Raw genomic sequence first — 20206 nt, 5'->3', positions numbered from 1 at the left:
TTCACATATACAGGGTTTTCTTTTTCTCTCAAGGATAACTGTACTAGCACAACTAATAAAAGTGAAAATATAACATTATAGCATTGCAATTTTAGATGTACTGTGGATAAGATGACATCAAAGAAATAGATGCAATTTCTGATCGACTGAATCTTAAGGAGACATGAGCTTTTAGTGAGACATGAGGCAAATTATTTGCTTTTTTTGCACCTCAGATATTTCAACTGTAAAAACAGAGAATTAGGGTCTATGGCCATGCCACCATGAACCCTGAACACGCCCGATCTCATCTGATCTTGGAGGCTAAGCAGGGTCAGCCCTGGTTAGTACATGGATGGGAGACCACTTAGGAATACCAGGGACTGTAGGCAAAAAAAAAAAACTATGGGTAAATCTCTATATAGCTCATTTACTATTAATCTGTCTTTGATTTATGTTTAACTTATTAACATAAGTAAATAATAAATGCATGCATTAGTAATTAAATATATGCATACCACTCAGTCAAAACTCTTCCCCTAGCAAACTAGGACTGATTAAAGTGAAAAGAGAATATATTAATTTTCATAACTAAAAATCTAGATGGTAAATTCAGGGACAGCTGGATCCAGGAGCTCAAGCGATGTTTTTCTAAGAAAACTCTGCACGTGGGTATAGGTGTAGGGTGGGGTGAGCTAGTACTGGGTGCAGAGGGAAGCCATACAGAAATAGCAGGCAAGGAAAAACAACAAAATCTACCACACATTCAAAGATAATTGTTTTAATATGGATTGGGTTCCCTGTCAATAAAAGATTTAATAAGATAGACATTTATTTCTCTTTTTCTAAACAATCCAGATGTAGGCAAACCAGAACTGTCTTGGAAGCTCCTCCATCACCTGGGAGCCAGGCTACTTCCAACTTTCTGCTATGTTATCCCTACAACGTGGCCTTTCTCTTCAGTTTCCAGGATGGAGTCCTAGCCAATAAATCCATATTCCAAGCAGGAGGAAGGAGGAAGGAAGAAAGGTGGCAATGATTCTACTGCTCTCTTCTGACAGAAATTTTCTAGAAGCGGCCATACTAGACTAGACTTCCACTTACTCCCGGGGCCATAGTCAACTGCAAGGCATGCTGGGACTTATAGTTTTTATTCCAGGCAACTATACGTCACCTAAAAAAAAGTTGGGGGTCCTAAGAGGGAAAGAATGCATATTCAACTAAGTAACTAAGTCTTTCACATAACATTGGTAAAATGTAAGTGCCAAACGATTGAGAATTTTTGTGGAGTTCACTTAAACTTAGATTGTGAAACAGTTATTGAAATATCGTAAACACTCAATAAATATTTGTTGAAAGAATGAATGGGTAAATATGCACATATGTAGAAAAACAGGTGAAATGTGTTAATGGTAATGCAAGTTCACCAAAACTCCTTTACAGATTGCAATAGCATAAAAGCAGCTTAAAAGCAGCTTCTTCATCTTCCATAGATGACATGAATAGTAAAACATGAGTTGTAAAGTCACAGATGTAGATTGATATCATAGGTTCACCACTTACTGAATTTGTGATCTTGGCAGATTGATCTGATCTCACTAACCCTTAAGATATAATGTTAGATATAATCTAAATTTATAGAAGACTTCAACTGAGTAAAAGTATAAAAAACAGAGAATAGAATACCTTACACATAATAGGCACTCAATAATGGTCATTTCTCTTCCATTTTCAATTAAATTCTGTATTTCTAAATAAAACTTGGCCAACTACTCCAGTTTCTCTAGGATTACCTCTGGGAAAAATCTATGACTCTGAATGTTATCCTTAGATGGGATCGTCTGGTGCTCACAGCATATTGACATATTGAAGCAGATACTAGAAACTTGAGTTAACAAATTTTTAACCCAAATCTCTTTGGTAGATTTTTACATACAAATGTATTAAAGTTAAATCCTGCAAAAGAAACCCAATAATAAACAAAGCCCTTAAAATCAATGTTACATATTGGAACATGTCTCTTTTAAGCATGGACATGTTCTTGTCCTTACATATATATGTACACACATCAAATAAAACATGTATTTGATTATGAATCAGCTTGTTATAGTTTGGTAATCCAGTACAAAAATCTAAACTGAAGAAATAAAAACAAAGCTATTGAAGAACAATATAATGCAACCTGCTTCCTTAAAAATACAAACAAAAAATAAAACATGAAAAAAAGCCACGCTAATATTTATAATTATTACATTTTTGTTTGCTTTAATTGATATAATTCTAAAAAGAAAAAAATAGATAACTTACTAACATAAATTAAGCTTGCTTAAGATACATATTATCTTTCAGGAGTCATCTGAAGAAAGATTCATGGCTAAGATAATCACTAAAGGTTGAATTTGCTGGAAAAACTAATTTTGAAGTAGGTCAGGAATTCTTTCAAAGCAATAGATGGACTGAAAAACATTCAACCTGTCAACTCCAAATCGAGTAACAGTGTTGATCCTGCAAAATTCTTTCAGTCACTATGAAGTAAAGTAAAAAAAAAAGAAAGAAAGAAAAGAAAACAAGAAAATAGCACCATTAAACTATAAATTGCTTTTAGGATTTATATTTTCCCATCCTTCTAAAGTAGCATTTAATAAAATAATCTGATTCTCACTCCAATTCAATCATAATAAAACAGAGATTCCCAAACCTAACTTGCTACTATTTCATCACTGAGTTCTAAGCACCTTTCATTTATCCTTAGAACCAGAATCTTTTTATCAGAAAAGGTATTTACTCATAAATCCAATAAGTATTATGAATTTTTGAGGGAAAATAGCAATGTCCTGTAGCTGAGATGTTTTCTCTCCTAAGCCACTTGTATAGAAGCCCATAAAATGACATGAATCCCTAGGAATTTGTTTGGCCTTAACTTGTGGGAGTATTATTGTTATTTTGTTTCCTTGATGGAGAAGAGCAGAGAGGGAGCCAGCATTTGTTGAATATTTACTTTGGGCCATGTACTTCACAAATGTTATAATATTTAATCCTCAAACAACCTAAGCAAGTTTATGTTAATATTCTCATTTTATATTTGGGAAATTGATTTTCCAAAGGCACTGTGACTTACTAAAGATAATTTGTTTAGGATGTGATTCGGGCAAGGCTTGGATCTGTTGCCTCTTGTCTTTCCAAAATAGCAGCTAAACAATGTCTTCCCAATAACGCAGCTAAATAATACAACGTCACCAGTGTGGAAAGCTGAGGACAGCTAAGAAAAAGATCCACTCCACCAAGAATAAGTGAAAGGCCCTCTTGTCAAAGACAGGTAATTATTTTAGCAAATCACTCAAAGCAGTGAGCTGCCATAAGAAGAGGATTTATACAAATTCAAGTTTAGCAAAATGAATTTTCATTTCTTCACAAATACTCCTTGCCTGCTTTCTTATGTACCCATAGCCACCACAGATACCAAATCTAAGTTGTGATTCAGAGATATTCCAGTGAGCAAATATTTATAAGTATTATAACTCAAACATGCAGCTAAGGAAATAACAAGAATCAAATTTATTTGTGCAGGTTTCCTCTTTCCTGTGGTCATAATAATATAAATACAACAGCAATAATGCATCTTCCATTTGTTGAGAGCTTACAGGGCATTATGCTAAGGGCATTTCAAGCATATTAATTAATCTTCAGCAACCTTATTAGGTAAGAACTATTATTTCTCCCTCTAGAAGGTGTTTAAGTAATGTGGCCTAAGAGGTTAAAAGACCCAGCTGAAGTCCCACAGCTGGTGAGCAGCAGAGTGATCGGAAATCCCATCCATCAGACACCCAAATTCACATACACTGGTGCTCATGCCTCCATCACTACTTGGTCCCCTCTGTTTCCCCTTCAACTTACCCCTACCTCCTTCCAAGGATGAGTTTACTCAGGCTTCAGAGTGGGCAAAACAGAAATTATGGTCAGGAAATTTTCTCAAATGTATAGACTAGTTATTTTTTATAATTTACACAATTTATGTTGTTTATATAAAAATCATATTTTTTTGTTCTCTTTGCATGGCTTTTTACTGAAATCAGTTTTTTCTCCTTTTACTACTTTTCCAGGCCCTATTTAGTCCAAAATGTGTTTATGATATTAAAAAACTGTTTTTACACCCAAAGGTAAGATGGAAGCTTCATTCCCAGTCCTCTTAAGCAATATGATTCGAAAGCAAAAGACTCCACTCACAAGAGAGAGTCATTGCCTATTCATTTTCTTCATTTATCTCCTTTGGAATATTTTTCAATTCTTTTGTTAGAGGAGTGTCTTAGTATCTTTCCCTATTTTATTACATTAGCAGTTTCTCATTTATTTGCAGCCTTCTCTTGTTACCAGCATTTTTCTCTATCTTAAAAGCAGAGTTATGAGTTTTTGGTCCCTTTAGACTTTATAAGATAGTAAAAATATAACTCCATGGAGACTTTTGCCTTATTCAATTTTTACTCAGCTTGCATGTCTGAATCAAATCATCCCCATGTTAATTGATTGGAAATACTCGTTTACTAGATCACAACTAGAAATGAAATTTGATAGGTTAGACCTTGTCCCTCAGGACACACATATTACCAAATCCTTTTTGGGAATTCTATTTTTAGAGAAGATAAAAATGGAAGCAACCAGATGAATTTTGTTGGCGTGTCAGTTCAATGGATGGGTGTCAGAAATGTGAATACATTTCTCTTTTTTTCACAGAAACTCTGGAAACTGCTGTTCTGTGTTATGAATCTCTAAAGCAATGAAGGAAGCTGTCTTCCACACGTTTCACTTGACAATCTCCTTACTTTCGTAGTCCCTCTATTTATACTTTGCTGGAAATATCCACTAACATGTCCCACAATGTTTTATAATCAGAATATTTGGTGACTTTAGAAAATTTAACTGATAATTTTTAAAGCACATAACTTGAGTAAAGAAAATACAACCTCTGTTATAGCTAGAAACACTTCCTGTTTTTCCTGCCAGTCATCACAATGACTTGAATTACTTACAGGATGACTTCCTTTTAACTGCTGAAAATATCCTCTCTAATTTGGATTTAAAGGGTTTTTTTTAATTACTTGTATTTCCTATTTAAATGTGGAGAATAAATACTCTATAGAAACCTGAAACTTGCTTGTAAAATTAAAATTAAGCAAGTAATGTTGCAATGATATGACTTCCTTGATTAGTATTATTACTTTTTTAAGCAAATAACATAGAGGACCATCAGTTATATCTCAGGCACCCCTGTGAGACTGAAATACTTAGCAGTCAAAGTAAAAAACTGTCTTAGGTTGGAGGTTTCCAGTCACATCTTTGATATAAATAACCAGAAAGCCTCAGGAAACAAGACTAGGTTATTAGCTCATTTGGTTTGGAATCATCTGGCCGCAGGCCCTAATATGGAGCTTCTAGAAAGTCAGATATGGATAGCAGGTAGTTAGTTGTGGCAGATGCCAGCTAGGGAAAAGGGAAGTTTTTGTTGTCATAGATGAGATGATATTTCTGTCACTCTTGCCAGCTACAAAATCCATGTTAAGTCCTCGCTATATAGAATAGTCATGGTTTTAGGATTACTAGGGAAAGATCAGAGCCCTAAATTTTCACTAATTGGATTTCAAATAGATTATCCGATATCATGACTTTAGAGTACCAACATAAAAGGGGAAGAAATGAAATCTACCTTTTCTCTTGTAAAGAAGAGCTTCTATTGTTCAGGACCTAGGACAGTAATTGCATTTTTTAAATAAAAAGGCTATTACGGGTATCTTAAAACCTCCTTTAAAGGACCCTGGGGGATTTTTGACCCTAGCCCAAAGCTGCCCATGTTCTCTAGTATTTAAGGACTACATTTTCGCCAAATGTATTCCATATTTCCAAATAATGGTTTAAAACCCCATCCAGAACGATCTCAAGAGTCTAATATTTTACCAAATCATCCTCTCCACTGAGGGCCCTTTTATGTGTTCAGTAAACAATGAGTGAAGCAGAAAAAGCATACTATCTTGCGCACGGTAATGGACGCAACTATTTTCAAGGAATAATTAAAAGTGGAGTTTAAAGACTATTACTATGGCAGTCTCGCTGTGATGCTTTACCCCATCTCTAGTGGAATGACTTGCTCCTTTATGTCCCCAGGAGGCAGTGTACATTTCTCTATTATATATGCTACTTACCACAGTGGAGTGTCAGGGTTGAGTTTATGTCTCTCTCTTCCTTGAGTGCAAAGCACACACAATATGTTCTGCTTCATAGTTTCAACATCTAGCTCAATTCCCAGCATATTAACAATGCTCGATAAATATTTATTATTTAGATTTTTTATTTTTGAAGAGAAATTCTTAAGAGAGTTAGAATTGTAGCTGATATAACAACTGTAGCCAAGTACTTATTTGTGATAGACTTAAGTTATCTCAAATTTTGTCTGCCAGTAAACTAAAATACCATAAATTGCTCCTCTTCATTGCTAGAAGACTCTTAAGGAGCAAGTTTGCCTTAGCAACTCTGTTTTTCGCACTCATGGGGGAGTCAGAACAGAACAATCTGAGTGACCACACTTACTGGTCACTTACTTGTGCTGAGTATGAGAAAGAAAGAACAAGAAGACAAAGAGAAAAATAAATTATGTAGCTGCTTAGTAGCATTGCAATGTAAATGTTGAATACAAAAGAAAACAAACTAAAAAAATGAAAGGATTTACTGTATAGATTAGTAATTTTTATTTAATTGAGATTCTTAGTGACATATTCTTAAAACTAAAACTATCACGTTTTAAAATATATTCTTGCTGTTTGAAAATCGTAAAAACTCTGTTGTTGATTTATAGCTCATTAAAATGTCCTTCAGGTCTATTACCTTAAGTATTCACTTTACAATATGCATTTTAGGTTTTTTAAAGAAACAAAATGTGTATGCATGAAATTACATTAAATATTCCCATCTCATCTTTTACATGGTTGTGAGTTTACTCCCAGCCCCTCTCTATTGGAATGTAAATCCTCTAGGTTACTACTTTTTAAATGTTTTATATTGATTCAGAATCCTTTCCTCAGACAAAAATCTTACCATAATCATTAAAAGCAAGAAGTTTCCCACATGTCTACACTTCCCCAGTCTGCTTCTAGGGCTCATTGTAGAGTTGAAAGCTATTGTCCTTAAGACCAAGTCGATTCTTAATAAGAAATGAAGCTCTTAGAAAATTGTCTGGTAAGTAAACATCGAGTCCCATTTCACAGGCATTTATTCTTAAAACAAATAACCAGGAAAAGTTTATTCACTCAAATTAGTTTATTTAAATAACTCCTATATTTCTATAATGATGAAAATACACATTGGTTCCCTTGTGTTTATAAAAGGTAAAATAAGAAAATTGAGCAGTGATCGAAAAGTGAATGTATTCAATCATTCTTTTAATTTAGATTCGTCTAATTTTGTTTCGTTTTCTGGGATTATCAGTATGATCCAGTCTTACCATGCTAAAAATATACAAAAACTCAGTAGATAGTAATTCTATAGCAAATAATAATGTATAATTTGTATTTCACTTTATAGCTTACACATATTTAATCCTTATCCAATCTTTAGCAGCAAGCATCTTAATTTTGCAGAGAAAGAAACTAAGCCCTTCAGTATGTCTGACCATGAAACAGCCAGTTATAGTACACTAAGATTAACTTTTTGATTCCTCAAAGGCAAGTGATTTTCCACATTGTCAAAGAATAATTTTCAAGAGTATAAAATCATGACCCCCAGGCAAATATAAAATGAACACATGTCGAAGGTTTAATATAACTCATTAATTAATGAAGTAACCAATTAGATGTTAAACTAGTCCAAAGATCATTTAAGATGCTAGATCTATATAGGCAATTTAAGAGATTGCTGAGTTAGATACAAAATTGGTTAATGTTTAACATGACCAAAATACGAAAGTTCTGGGGTTATCTGTTTCATCCCATCAAAAGCATTTACATCTCTACCAGACAAAAACCTACAAGTTAACTTCTGCTGATATGTACTTTAAAAATAGCCCGATAAATAAAAAGTCAAGCTCAGCTCTCTTCTGAAAGCACATCCAGTATTCTCTTTTGCTTACTTCTACATGTCAGATCATTTTTCTGACAGCATATCATCACTTCTTTACTATAGACAGAAGAAAACTTAAAGACACATTTCTGTGAATTTTCAAATAAAGGGGAATTGGCTATGAAATGTTGAGAAATCATAGTACAGAGCAAACTTGGCCAGAAGGCATTAGGAATAGTAGCCATTAATTTTCAGCAAGGGAATCAGGAGTGTCTTCCTAAAAGGAAGAATTGCAAATAATGCTAGACTTGGAAAATAATAGCTACAGTAATAAACCAAAAGTTTGTCTTTGTGAATCCATGTTCATTTACTATTTCGCAAGTTTCCTGCCCTGTGCCAGGCAAAGAGAGTGCTCAGACAAAAAAGACAAAGTCCCTGCATATCCTCCAGGTGCTCCCTATACAATGGGGAAATGAATCAGTCATCAGTAATCTGGTTCTAATAGTTAAGCTTCTGTGAGAGCATAGGTGAGGCGATCTGTTTCAGAGAAGAGGTGAAGAGATTAGGAAAGACTTGAAAGAAGAAGTGACCAGCCCTTGAGAACTGGTTTGAAAGAAACGGAAACATTATCTCAGAGAAGGGAAGGGTGTTCTAGATGGTCGAGAGATGTATGGGTTTTTGAAGCATTCGGTATTTTAAAGCAAGAAGTGAGGGTGAAATGAGAAGTGAAGTTGGATAGACATCAAGGAAGGAGACAAGTTAGGGACTTCTCTGCTCTGTTGAGAAGACCTTCATCCTGAAGGCAAAAGAGGCTATTGTAAAAATTTAAGCTGGGAAATATAATGGTTCACTTGGGTCTCTGGTGACAGGATGAAGAATGGATTTAAAGGGGAAGGGAACAGAAGCAGGAAGACTGGAAAAGAGACTAACGTGGTTATAAGATAAGGAGTTGGTAACAGAGGTAAGAATAGTGAGTGATCCAAGGCTGTGAAAACAGGTTGGGGAAGATATTCCCTGGGGACATTCACCTGACTAGCTCTCTTTCCACTTACTCTGTTTCCCTCTTTGACAACAAGGGAAATGGTTTTCTGCTGCATAAGATGGCTTAACTGGAAGAGAAACTTTACGAAGTCCCCTGGGAGCGAAAGAAAAGAGATAGCAGGCTTCCCTCAGCTCCCCGTAGAGATACTGATGGCCCCCTGCTATCACGACAGCCGCCTGCTCTACCCTCACTGCTCTCTTTCTGTCCTGCTCTCTGACCTGAAGCAGCATACAATTATTTCTTTTCTTCATTTTTTAGTTTTCACACTCTGGGCTCCATTGATGACTTCTGAAAGGAAGCACTTGTTCGTAAAAAAAGAGCCATACATTTCCACACTGCAGACAAAGGAACTTAAGTAGCTTTATTCAGCAGTTTCTTTACAATTACCCATTTCTTTCTCAGGGCCAAAAAAATTTAATCGGCTTTGAAATCCAAATGAAACTCCCAAGAACTTGCTAGGTACTTCATTTTGAAAGTGAGGGAGTCAGGGAGAAATATATTACTTTAGACTCCTAAGTAAAGAAACAGAATGCTCTATTCTCCACCCAAATCCATCAGCTCTCTCTCTGCCTTAGTTCTTCCTGGAACATTTCTATCTTGACATCTCCAAGGAAAAAACAACTGTTGGCTTGATTGTGTTCGTTCTTTGGTTTTCTTTCTTTCTTTTTTTTTTCTTTCCACTTGTCTTTTCAAAGTACTTACCGACTCAACAAGATTTACATGTCTTGACATTCTGAGGTTAGGTGTGCCAAAATGAAAGCACGCAGACACAGTTGATATGTAGAAACATCCCATGGATGCTGAGAACCTCAGAGATGCTTTGTAATTTGTACCCTTCAAGGCTCGAGACCTTTAATTAAGAAAGGATGTAAATATAACTAATGTAGAAGAATTCCCTGAAGTTTAAGATAGGGACCCCAAGATTATACCGGGGATAAAAACTATGCCTTGAAAATTCTTGATTGACTCCTCTAATGAGAGTCGAAGATTTCTTCCTTATAACCCTGCGCTTGTCTCCTGATTAATTTCCTTCCAGTACTTAATCTTCAGTGCATGACACTTTAACCACTAAGCTTATTATCCTAAAAATAGTATTCTAGCTGTGGCATCTTAGCAGATATATACATGTAAAGATCTTATTTCTACACAATTTCTTTAGGTGTTTAAATGTTAATATCAGACTTGTACAAAATGTAATAAACAAGCACACTAACAGAAATAAGTAATATTTTATCCAACTCAATTTCCTAACTTCTATATGTAAAAGGACTTTCATGTATTTCCCTGTTCTGAATCCTCACTGGAACTGATAGACGTTCTTTTATAGGAACAAAGAGAAAAGTCACTGTGTTTCCACCTGAGTGCAGTAGTGTATCTCTATCTGTACAAACAGATCAAGGTAACTTATTCCACACCACCTTGGGCTGTGCAATGTCAGAAAATTTTTACGACAACTTCTAAGATAAAAATAAATTATGGAGGATTTTATCGAGACTCTAGGTTAAGAAATTCATTATGCCAGGGGAACAAGGCAAGAGTCAGGTATTGAGACAAAATCAGAGGGAACGATTTAGGTTTGGTAATAAGATGAGATTTATGTTTCAATCTTTTTCTCTTTCTTGGCAGTGTTAGGTGAATGGATACACAGAAAGACATTTCAGTTCATATAAAACCTTTACTAGGAGAATGAGACATCATAACACCTCACTGAAGTCTATTGAAAGTATAGTACTTGCAGTAGTGAATGTGGTTGTCTCAGTGTATCAGATTTTCCTAAAATTATAATGTGATGCCAGCTATTACCACCTGCTGGAAGTACTGCCCTGCTTCCTGGGCACACTGCTCCCTCCCTCATAAGCAGAAGATTCAAGTGGCTAGAATTTGAGATGAGCTTGGCTCCTTGCCAGTGTGCCCAAGAGTGTATAATCAATAGGTAAAACACACCGACCTTGGATTTCTCCTTCAGCAATCTTCTAAACAGAGGTCCTTACCTCACTCCCTTCTCCCCTCCCCAAGAAAAAATTATATTACAGGTATAATTTTTGAGGCATCGTTGTTAAATAAATTTCTCAAAAAACAAATCTTGATGGTTTGTTATTTCTCAACAGCTTGTTCTTTAAATCTCGATGGCCTGAAACTTTTTATCTTCCTCAACATTTTAGTTTTTTAACCCCAGTGGTTCAAGTATGAAGCAGAAATCATTTTATAGTCACTTTACAAGACTGGGAAAACATAAACACAGGTGAATGACATTGTGCTATCAATATTTTTTAAATTCTGACTCTAAATAGGTTCCAGTAAGCTATTTACACTCTCATGTGTTTTGTGTAAGGACCCTTGAAATTGCAGTGCTCAATTATGTGACAACTATTTTAAGATGGTTCAAAAATATCAAACTCCTCTGACTTTGTCCTCTTACCAACTACAGCAAAATAGAAAGAAAAGATATAACATGTGTAAATTAAAAAATCTTTTGGTTGCATATTACCTAATAGCACATTTGCTGCTATACATTAGTATTGCAACAAATTAATCTGTATAATATCCTACAGGAAAGATGAAATATACACATGATGGCTCATTTGATAACCTGGCTTCTTGGTTCATTGTCACCTTCAACTCCAGAGATATTCTCTTTCACTTGTATGGAGCCATCCACTTTATGCCCTTAATATAGACACTGACTCCTCCATTCCTAAAATAATAAATTTACACATCTTACTCTCTCATCGTAACTCTGTACTGTAACCTTCTAGCATTGTATGCATCAGTAATAGTAAACTTTTCTTCAGGATCTCCAAACCACAGGCAAATCTTTTCTCGCCATCTTTATCAATCACTACAGGTTTCATTTTCCTATCCAAGTGAGTCCACCACCCCCAAAATGCTGTTGACTATATTATTAGCTTCCTTTTCCTATTTCCTTCCTGTCCGCTCATCTGGGAAAATCCAGTCTGTCAAACTATACGGAGTATTGGCAACAATAATAATGGTCCCAGTCTCAATCGGGAACTCAGTATGGTCCAGATTTTATGTTATATTTCCATGGTTAGCACTCTCTCCAATTCTCCACCATAGCTATTTCTAACATTCTGGAACTGAGGAGATAATGCTTGTCTGCAATACAGATGTTAGGGTTATTGGCGCGTCGATAGTAAGTGAAGCCATGGGAGTGAATGCAATTGCCCAGGAAGAATGTGAGGAATGAAAAGGAAATGGGCCTTGCAAAGAGCCCTCGGCAACACTAATAGTGTAACACATTCTGAAGAAGAGAAACTGACTTACAAAAGAAACTGACAAGGAATGGCCAAAAATGGATGAAAAAAGCAAAGACAATGTGGTGTCCGTTACACCAAGTAAATCGATTATTTCAAGAAGGTGGGGTCAGTGACAATGTCAAACATTACTGATTGACTACACAAACACTAAAGACTAGCCCTAAAAATAGAGATGTTATTGATGACTGTGAAAAGGGAAGTTTCAGTGGGAAAGTGGATATAGATGCCAGATTTTCATCAGGTTGAAGCCAAAGGGAAAGGTGAAGAGTTGGGGAAGAGCATAATCATTTCCGACAGAAAGTTTGGTCAGGAAGCTAAAGTCAGGAATGCTAATGCAAATAGGAGCACAGGTTTGAGACAGATAATTGAAATTACCTATCTTTCAGGTATTTAAGAATGACTGGAAAGTCTACGGAAACTAAGATTTATTTCAAAGACAGAGAAAGAACTAGTCCATGGAGCTAAATTGAAAGGAGCCATGGTGTGAAAGACGGAATTGTTTTCTGTGTGTGTTCATCAACTTCTGCTTGTTCAAAAAGGTTTTACACTTTAAATTCTTAGGGCATTTCCCATTGCTGTTAGCGTATGCTCAAACTCTTTTATGTAGCTTAAAGCCCCTTGCTAACCTGGCACCTGCCTTGCTCTCCCCTAGGAAGCTGCCCCTCCTCCAGATGCTCTGCTCCAGCCACACAGAACACCTTGTATTTCTCTGGATGTTTGTCCTGTGCTCTCTCTCATCTCTATGGCTTTGGATACAAAGCTCCATCTCCACTATTTTCTCAGCCAACACAAACCCTGTCTCTCATTTTATAATTACTTCCTCAAAGAAAGCCTTTTCTGTTTCAAAGAACAAGGTCAAGGGCCCTGCCTCCACACTCCTGAAGCATCCTGCAATTCCCTCACGTCATACCTTCTTTAACATAAGGTCTCAGAGCTGTGTCTGCCTATCTCTTTAACTGCACATTCGAACCCCATGAAAACAGAGACCACATCTGTCTTCTCACTATTATATCTCCAGAACCTAGCACATTGCTTGGCATATAGTTGCTCAATAAAAACATGTTCCAAAATGACAAATTAACATTTTTTAAAGAAATGTCCATATGATAATATTCACTTAATCACATAAGAATTTTATTAAATATTGACTGAGATTCTTAAAAATAGAGTATTTTATCTATTACTATCATAGTTTAAAACATTTTAAATAATTTCTAATACTTCTTATGCTACTTTAATCTTTCTTATTACACATTTACTAGTCTAACATGCCATATGATATAATTATTTATCATACTAACAGAGCTCCCTCTCCAGAACGCCAGCTCCAAAGACCCTTTCTGTTTTGCTCAGTGATGCATTTTCACATAACTATGTCCTGGAACATGAATAAATAAAGGAATGAAAGAAGTGCATAGATAATGTTCCTACATATTCTTTAAAATTAGGAATTTCATAATATAAGGTTTTCACCCTTTTTAGTCTGAAAGTGTTTATAATAACATATACTTAAGTACAGTGCAACCTAACTCACTGTATTTCAAATAAATGCAGTCCACCCAAAACTCTAATTTTTCCAATAATTCCATTTGAGAATATTACAATTTTTGGAAAATAAATTCGGCACTGTTTTTCAGTAGGTAAGGTATAGTGGGAAACCTGTTGCATTACATCATTTTTGTTTCCCTGACAAGAAAAATAATAAAACTTTCATCTGCAGAGTCAAAACTGCTTTTGCAACTGTCCTCATGTTGGAATTTATGGCAATACTTCTTGTATAGAGTACACAGAGTCTTAGAATGGATAATATCAAAAAATTACAGTTTTTCACCAAAGGCATAAATAAAAATGAGCAAGAGGACAATTCTCACATCAACAGAGGGCATACCATTTTATCACAACTCAGAAAAGGTGTTTTTGCAAAAGTCTGATAAAAAAGAGTCGAGACACTCTGCTTTTGACAGTTAAACAATACAGAGAAATATAATCTTCATTGATTAAAATGAGAAGAAAGACAAATTAACATTCTACTGTAGAAGTTTAAGAAGCAAAATTTAAAATATAAATAGTTTACACTTTAAAACATAATTTTATCATATTGAAAAAACAGTATCTCTTAAGTGTTCAACATCTGAGCAATAAAACCATGTACATACACAAATCACCTAAATTCTGCTACTCACTGAGAATTTATTTTAGTACTTATACTTCTTATCAACCCAAAACACACACACCCACATGCACAGAAACACAAATGTCCCCAGTCAACTATATGTAAAGTAAAATTATAGCTCTCTCTCAAGTTTATGATTCGCCTTGCATTTACATAATTATACATATTATATATTCTAACTGAAACAAAATCCTAATATGCAGATGTTTTATAATCCAGTTTTCTCTCTAATTAAAGATATAGCATGACCATCATTTCAGGCCAGAAGGCGTGTGCTTTTATGCAAAATATGTATTTTTTAATATAAAATACATAGTTTAACTTGCTCATACTTTCTTGCTAGTGATTCTTTGTGCCCTCAAAGTTCTACACTACACACCACAGAACAATATAAGCTAAGCCTGAAATGTTTTAGATTTGTTCAACCCAATCATCCCTCCCTTCACAGGAGTAAAGAAGCTTTGGCAGGTCTTTGTCACTCACTACCTTTTATTTTCAGCATGGTATGCCACTGCCCCAACCAAAATAATTTACCTGCAGAATATACCCATGAATAGCTAAATAAGTTAATCTGTTGACTAATATGGTCTAACTTTAAAAATAAAGTGTGCCCTCAGCCTAAAGAAGAATATTAATCTCAAGGGATCTCTTTGGGATAACTATACAGATTACCTAACTATACAGATTACCCAATATTCTTTATATATCCCATATCTTTTGATTTTTATTCCATCAAACTATGGTGACAATTTTAAAACCACAGCTCTAATCTAACACACAAAAAAGAATTTTATGAACTTATATCCATTTTTGATCCAAAAGACTATAGACTATAGTAAGCAGACACACTTCTCTGAATTATTTACCAAGTCATTTCAATAAAAGAGTTTTAAAAAAAACAGCATTAAGATGCTCCTTGTTTGTTATAATTTGGAATCACATCTTATGAGACCATTTCTGCCTTTTATGATTTTAGCAGCAGTATTTAGATGCATGTTTAGAAATACATATCACACACATATCATATATAATTAATATATGTAATATATAAAAATACATTACATAATAATAAATAAAACATTAAATTATTGAGGTTCTACAGTCTGGCTACACAGATGAAGCTTATCTGTTGTATCAATAGTTAATGATGATTTGATGAACTGAAGCATCCTCGATAGCTTCATCAATAAGATGGAATAGAGAACATCAGTGATCAACATAACTGTTTCTGAATCTAAATGATTTTTCATAGAAAAGATTATTTCGGGAAATCCCAGCCCTGCAATTTAAGATAGTGAGGGGAAAAGTAGCATATATTTCTAAACATATAACGATTGGTCTGTCCATTTGAAATAATAAGTATCTGAGTTTTACAGACAATATTAGCTATGATTTATATGAATTTGGAAAAAATGAATTTGATCCAATAGTTCAGCAAGGAAAAGAGATCACTCCTCATATTAGTCAGCTCTGGTGGCCATAACAAAATACCATAGATTGGGTGGCATAAGAAACAGAAATTTCTTTTCTCACAGTTTTGAAGGCTGAAATCTAATATCAAGGTGCCGGCATGGTCAGATTCTGATGAGAGCTCTCTTCTAGACTTGCAGAGGCCACCTCCTCACTGTGTTTTCACATGGCCTTTCATAGGTGAGTACAAGTAAAGAAAGAGAAATCTCTTCTTTTTTAAAAATTCTTTTTAGAAGGCCATCAATCCTACTGGATTAAGACCCCATTCTTACCACCTCATTTAACCTTAATTACCTTCTAAAAGCTTTATCTCCAAATTCAGTCAGATTGGGGTCTAGGGCTTCAATATATGAATTTTCAGGTAAACAATTTAGTCCATAGCATTCCTCAAAACAGATTTCGAAGATTCTAATGAAAAGAGATTTCTTACAGAGTGTTTAAATTTTTATTTTGGTAAAACATTGGGCGACTGAAGTTATTAATTTCCTGGGTAGAAAATTTTCTAGCACCTAAAAATTATGGAGATTATTTTAGGGGCTGAATTTTTTAACAAAATATTGGTTGAATGGGATAGAAGTTTGAGCTTCAATCATTCTTAACAGTCACTTAATTCATTTAACAGATATATAGTGACCTGAAATGCTACCGGCATTGCCCCTATGCTCTTAGTATGTTTCTTTAACAAAATAGATACAAGCCTGTGCCTTGATTAAGCTTATATTCTTGTAAAGGATAATAAATTATAAATAAATATAAAAACAATTAGTTTTATAGTATTTTAGGAGGTGAGTACTATAGAAACAAATAGAGCAGGATTAGGGAAAGAGGATGTTGTGGGGTATCATTTTAAATAGAGCGGTCAGGGTAGGACTCATTGAGAAGATTACAGTTGACATAACATTTGAAGAATGTGAGGGAGTTACACATGTGGAAATCTGAACTGTCTCTCAAAGCAGAGATAACTATAAGTAAAAATGTCCTAAAATGGCAGCTGGTCTGTCATATACGGTAAGAGAGGTAAATTGGAACATTATGGCAGAACTTGAGATTAAGAGAAGATAGTAGCTCAGCCCAGGTTGCTAGCTGTGAAAATAGTTATAGGTGATTGGGTTCTAGATGCATTTAGAGGACAAAGTAAATAGAATTTCCTAAAGAATCGAATGTGGGATGTTGGGGAAAGAAACATGAGAAAGATCAATTAAGACTTTTGGTTCTCAGCAACTATGGCAATGGAATATTCATCAACTGAAGCAGATTTTAGGAAGAAGATCACAAGTCTGTATGATGACACGATATGATATATGATATAAGAAACGATAAACCCAAATCACACTCAGTTAAATTTAAAGCCAAAGCAAAGAGATAGCCACCAATTAAAATTAATTAGAAGACTCTTAGAAGAAAAAAACTTTTCAGAAGAATGGGTATTTAATAAATTCTTATGACTCCAAAGGTTTGTTACCATATTTCGGTGAGCCTCATATCTTTGGTTATAAACACTATTTTATATACCACTATCAAAGAAAAAAAAACTGAAGATTAAATTGATTGTAAGACATACCAATTTTAAAATATGATATTATTATCAGTATAATGGCATAATATTGGTAGTCGAATATGCACTGGGTATCATACCGAGTTAGGCATCTGTGACACAGAAAGGAGTAAAATATCATTCTTGAGGATTTGAGGTATTTTTCATGTTATCTATCTATTGTATTTTCTAGATAAGTATGCTAACAGATTTAGGATATCTATGCATATTTCTGGTATATCTGTTAAACCAAAAGGAATGTATCTAGATGCAATTACATAAAAATCATATTATCTAAAAAATCTGATTTCAGAATTTTCTTAAGATGTAAGTATGTAGATAATAGTCCTTGATAAGAAGGTGAATACTGATGGTATAGATATCACTAAGAGCCAAAGCAATGCAAGGGAGCACAACTTAATGCTTCAGGGTAGGAGCAAATTTTTTTTTTACCTCCAGAGAGAGATGGAGAGAGGAAAAAAAAGACAGAAGGAGGAAGAGAATGGAAGAGGGAGAGGGAGTAAAAGAGAGAAGAAAAAGGGGAGGGACTAGAAAAGGTGACTGAAGACTATGGAGAGAAAAGAGTCAGAGGACACCCTTGTGTGTTAAGACAAATGTCTATGGTAAGCAAAATAATGCCCTCCCACCTCCGTTCCAAAATGATATCCAAGCCCTAATCTTGAGAACCTATGAATATGTTAAATTACATGTCAAAGATGAATTAAGGTGATAGACGGAATTAAGTTATGAAGATATGATCCTTGATTATCCAAGTGGGCCCAATATAATCATAAGGGTTCTTAAATAAGAGAGAGGGAGGCAGTAGAGTCAGTGTTAGAGTGAAAGAGTTGATTGACCACTGTTGGCATTAAAGTTGGAAGTGGGCTATGAACCAAGGAATATAGGCAGACTTTAGAAAGAGTTGATTGACTGTTGTTGGCATTAAAGTTGGAAGTGGGCCATGAACCAAGGAATACAGGCAGACTCTAGAAGCCAGAAAATGGATTCCCACCTAGAGCTTCCAGAAAAGAATGTAGCCCTACCAGCACCTTCATTTCAACCCAGAAAGATTCATTTTGGTCTCCAGAACTGAAAGGTAATATACTGTGTTGTACTTACTTGCCAAGTTTGTGGTCATTTGTTACAGTAGCAATAGAAAATCAATACAGAGGCCAAATGTCATTTAATGACAGTGGCAGTCCTTCTCTTCCTATATGAGTGTGCAATGCATTCCTACCATTAAGACAGAGTTTATTTCTGCACAGTCTTGAACCTGGGTTGGCCTGCAGTTCTTAGATGGACAAACAGTGGCAAAAGTGATGTTATATCTGTTCTAGTCATAGATTTTAAGAAGGATTGGCAGATTCCACCTGGTTCTCTTGGAATGCTCTGTCTTGGAAGACTCCTTCTCAAAACCTAGTCACCATGCTGTTAAAAGTTCAAGCTACATGAGAGCCACTCATAGATGCTCCAGTTAGCAGCCCCAGAAAAACTAATGAAGAGCCAGCTTCAACTGCTTATCATGTGAGTAAGCCATCTTAAATATCCAGACCAGCTGAGACTTCAGATAACTGTACCTTAACCGACATCTAATTGCAACCACATGAAAGACTCTAAGTAAGAACCTCCCAGTTAATCCCGCTCAACCCATAGAACTATGAGAAACAACAATAAATCTTTTATTCAGCCACTAAGTTTTTTGTATTGCAACTACATAACTTTCATCAAGTTCAATACAAATAAATATTCAGAAATATCTGCTATGTGCATGTGTGTGTGTGTGTGTGTGTGTGTGTGTGTGTGTGTGTGTATTGGGCATTAAAAGTATGATTAGTATAAATGTGGAAATTGTGGAAGGGGGACTGAATTTCACATCCAGTTTCAAGGGAAACATAAAAACATATATGGAAACAGAGAGTAGTGGTAACCATGAAAATATAAGCTTACTGGAGAATTTTCTCAAAACACATAGGGCAATTTATCCTCCATATGATGTAGTATTGGGAATCTGAGCCATTTTCAAATAGCAGCAAGACATCAGCTGACATAAGATTTATTTATTTAATTACTTATTTATTTAGATAAGGGGAAATCGAAGCTAAATTTGGTCTATCTACAACTCTGTCTTACTCACCTACATATCTTCAGGGCTTAAAACCATGCTTAGCTCATGATAGAGATTCCTAAATTTTTTTATTGTTCAGCACAAAGTTAAGAAGATAACAAAGAATTCCAATTCCTAAAATCTTAGTACACTGACAACAGAATCTGAGATATTCTCACTCAGACTTTTTCCACATATCCCAAAACATCTCCACTTCAAGAATGAGGCTAGGCAATAGAATAAAAGTAAATACAAGTGAGAAATGTGCTTTATTAACAATCTGTTAGTGAAGATAATGAATACAAAGGCTGATGATTAGATAGTCGATATATTGGCATCAGTTTAAAGTATATACTTATAGGTGTTTTTCTCTAAATTTTTTTTAAAAACTATGATTTCTCCTATAAGCAATTTCAGGGGGTGTTTTATTATTTGGTTTGGCCAAATACCTTAGAAAGATAGTATATGCAGATTACTATAAGATTAGGAATTGACAGAACCAAACTGTCATTCAAAACTTTCAGAATTAGCAGCATAGAAGCTAATTGCTATTTGATTAGATGCTCTTACATGCACACAGATACAT

The 20206-nt window shown here is 34.9% G+C and overlaps 1 pseudogene; it reads left to right on the top strand.

Annotated features, from left to right (window-relative positions):
- Positions 1–245: 245 nt before the first annotated feature.
- Positions 246–371, top strand: LOC118605210 (annotated as a pseudogene).
- The last annotated feature ends 19835 nt before the right edge of the window (positions 372–20206 follow it).

This window comes from Rousettus aegyptiacus, unplaced genomic scaffold (assembly GCF_014176215.1).
Source record: "Rousettus aegyptiacus isolate mRouAeg1 unplaced genomic scaffold, mRouAeg1.p scaffold_m13_p_1, whole genome shotgun sequence".
Lineage (NCBI taxonomy): Eukaryota > Metazoa > Chordata > Mammalia > Chiroptera > Pteropodidae > Rousettus > Rousettus aegyptiacus.
The sequence above is the reverse complement of the archived record's forward strand: the minus strand, read 5'-3'. Positions and strand labels throughout refer to the sequence as shown.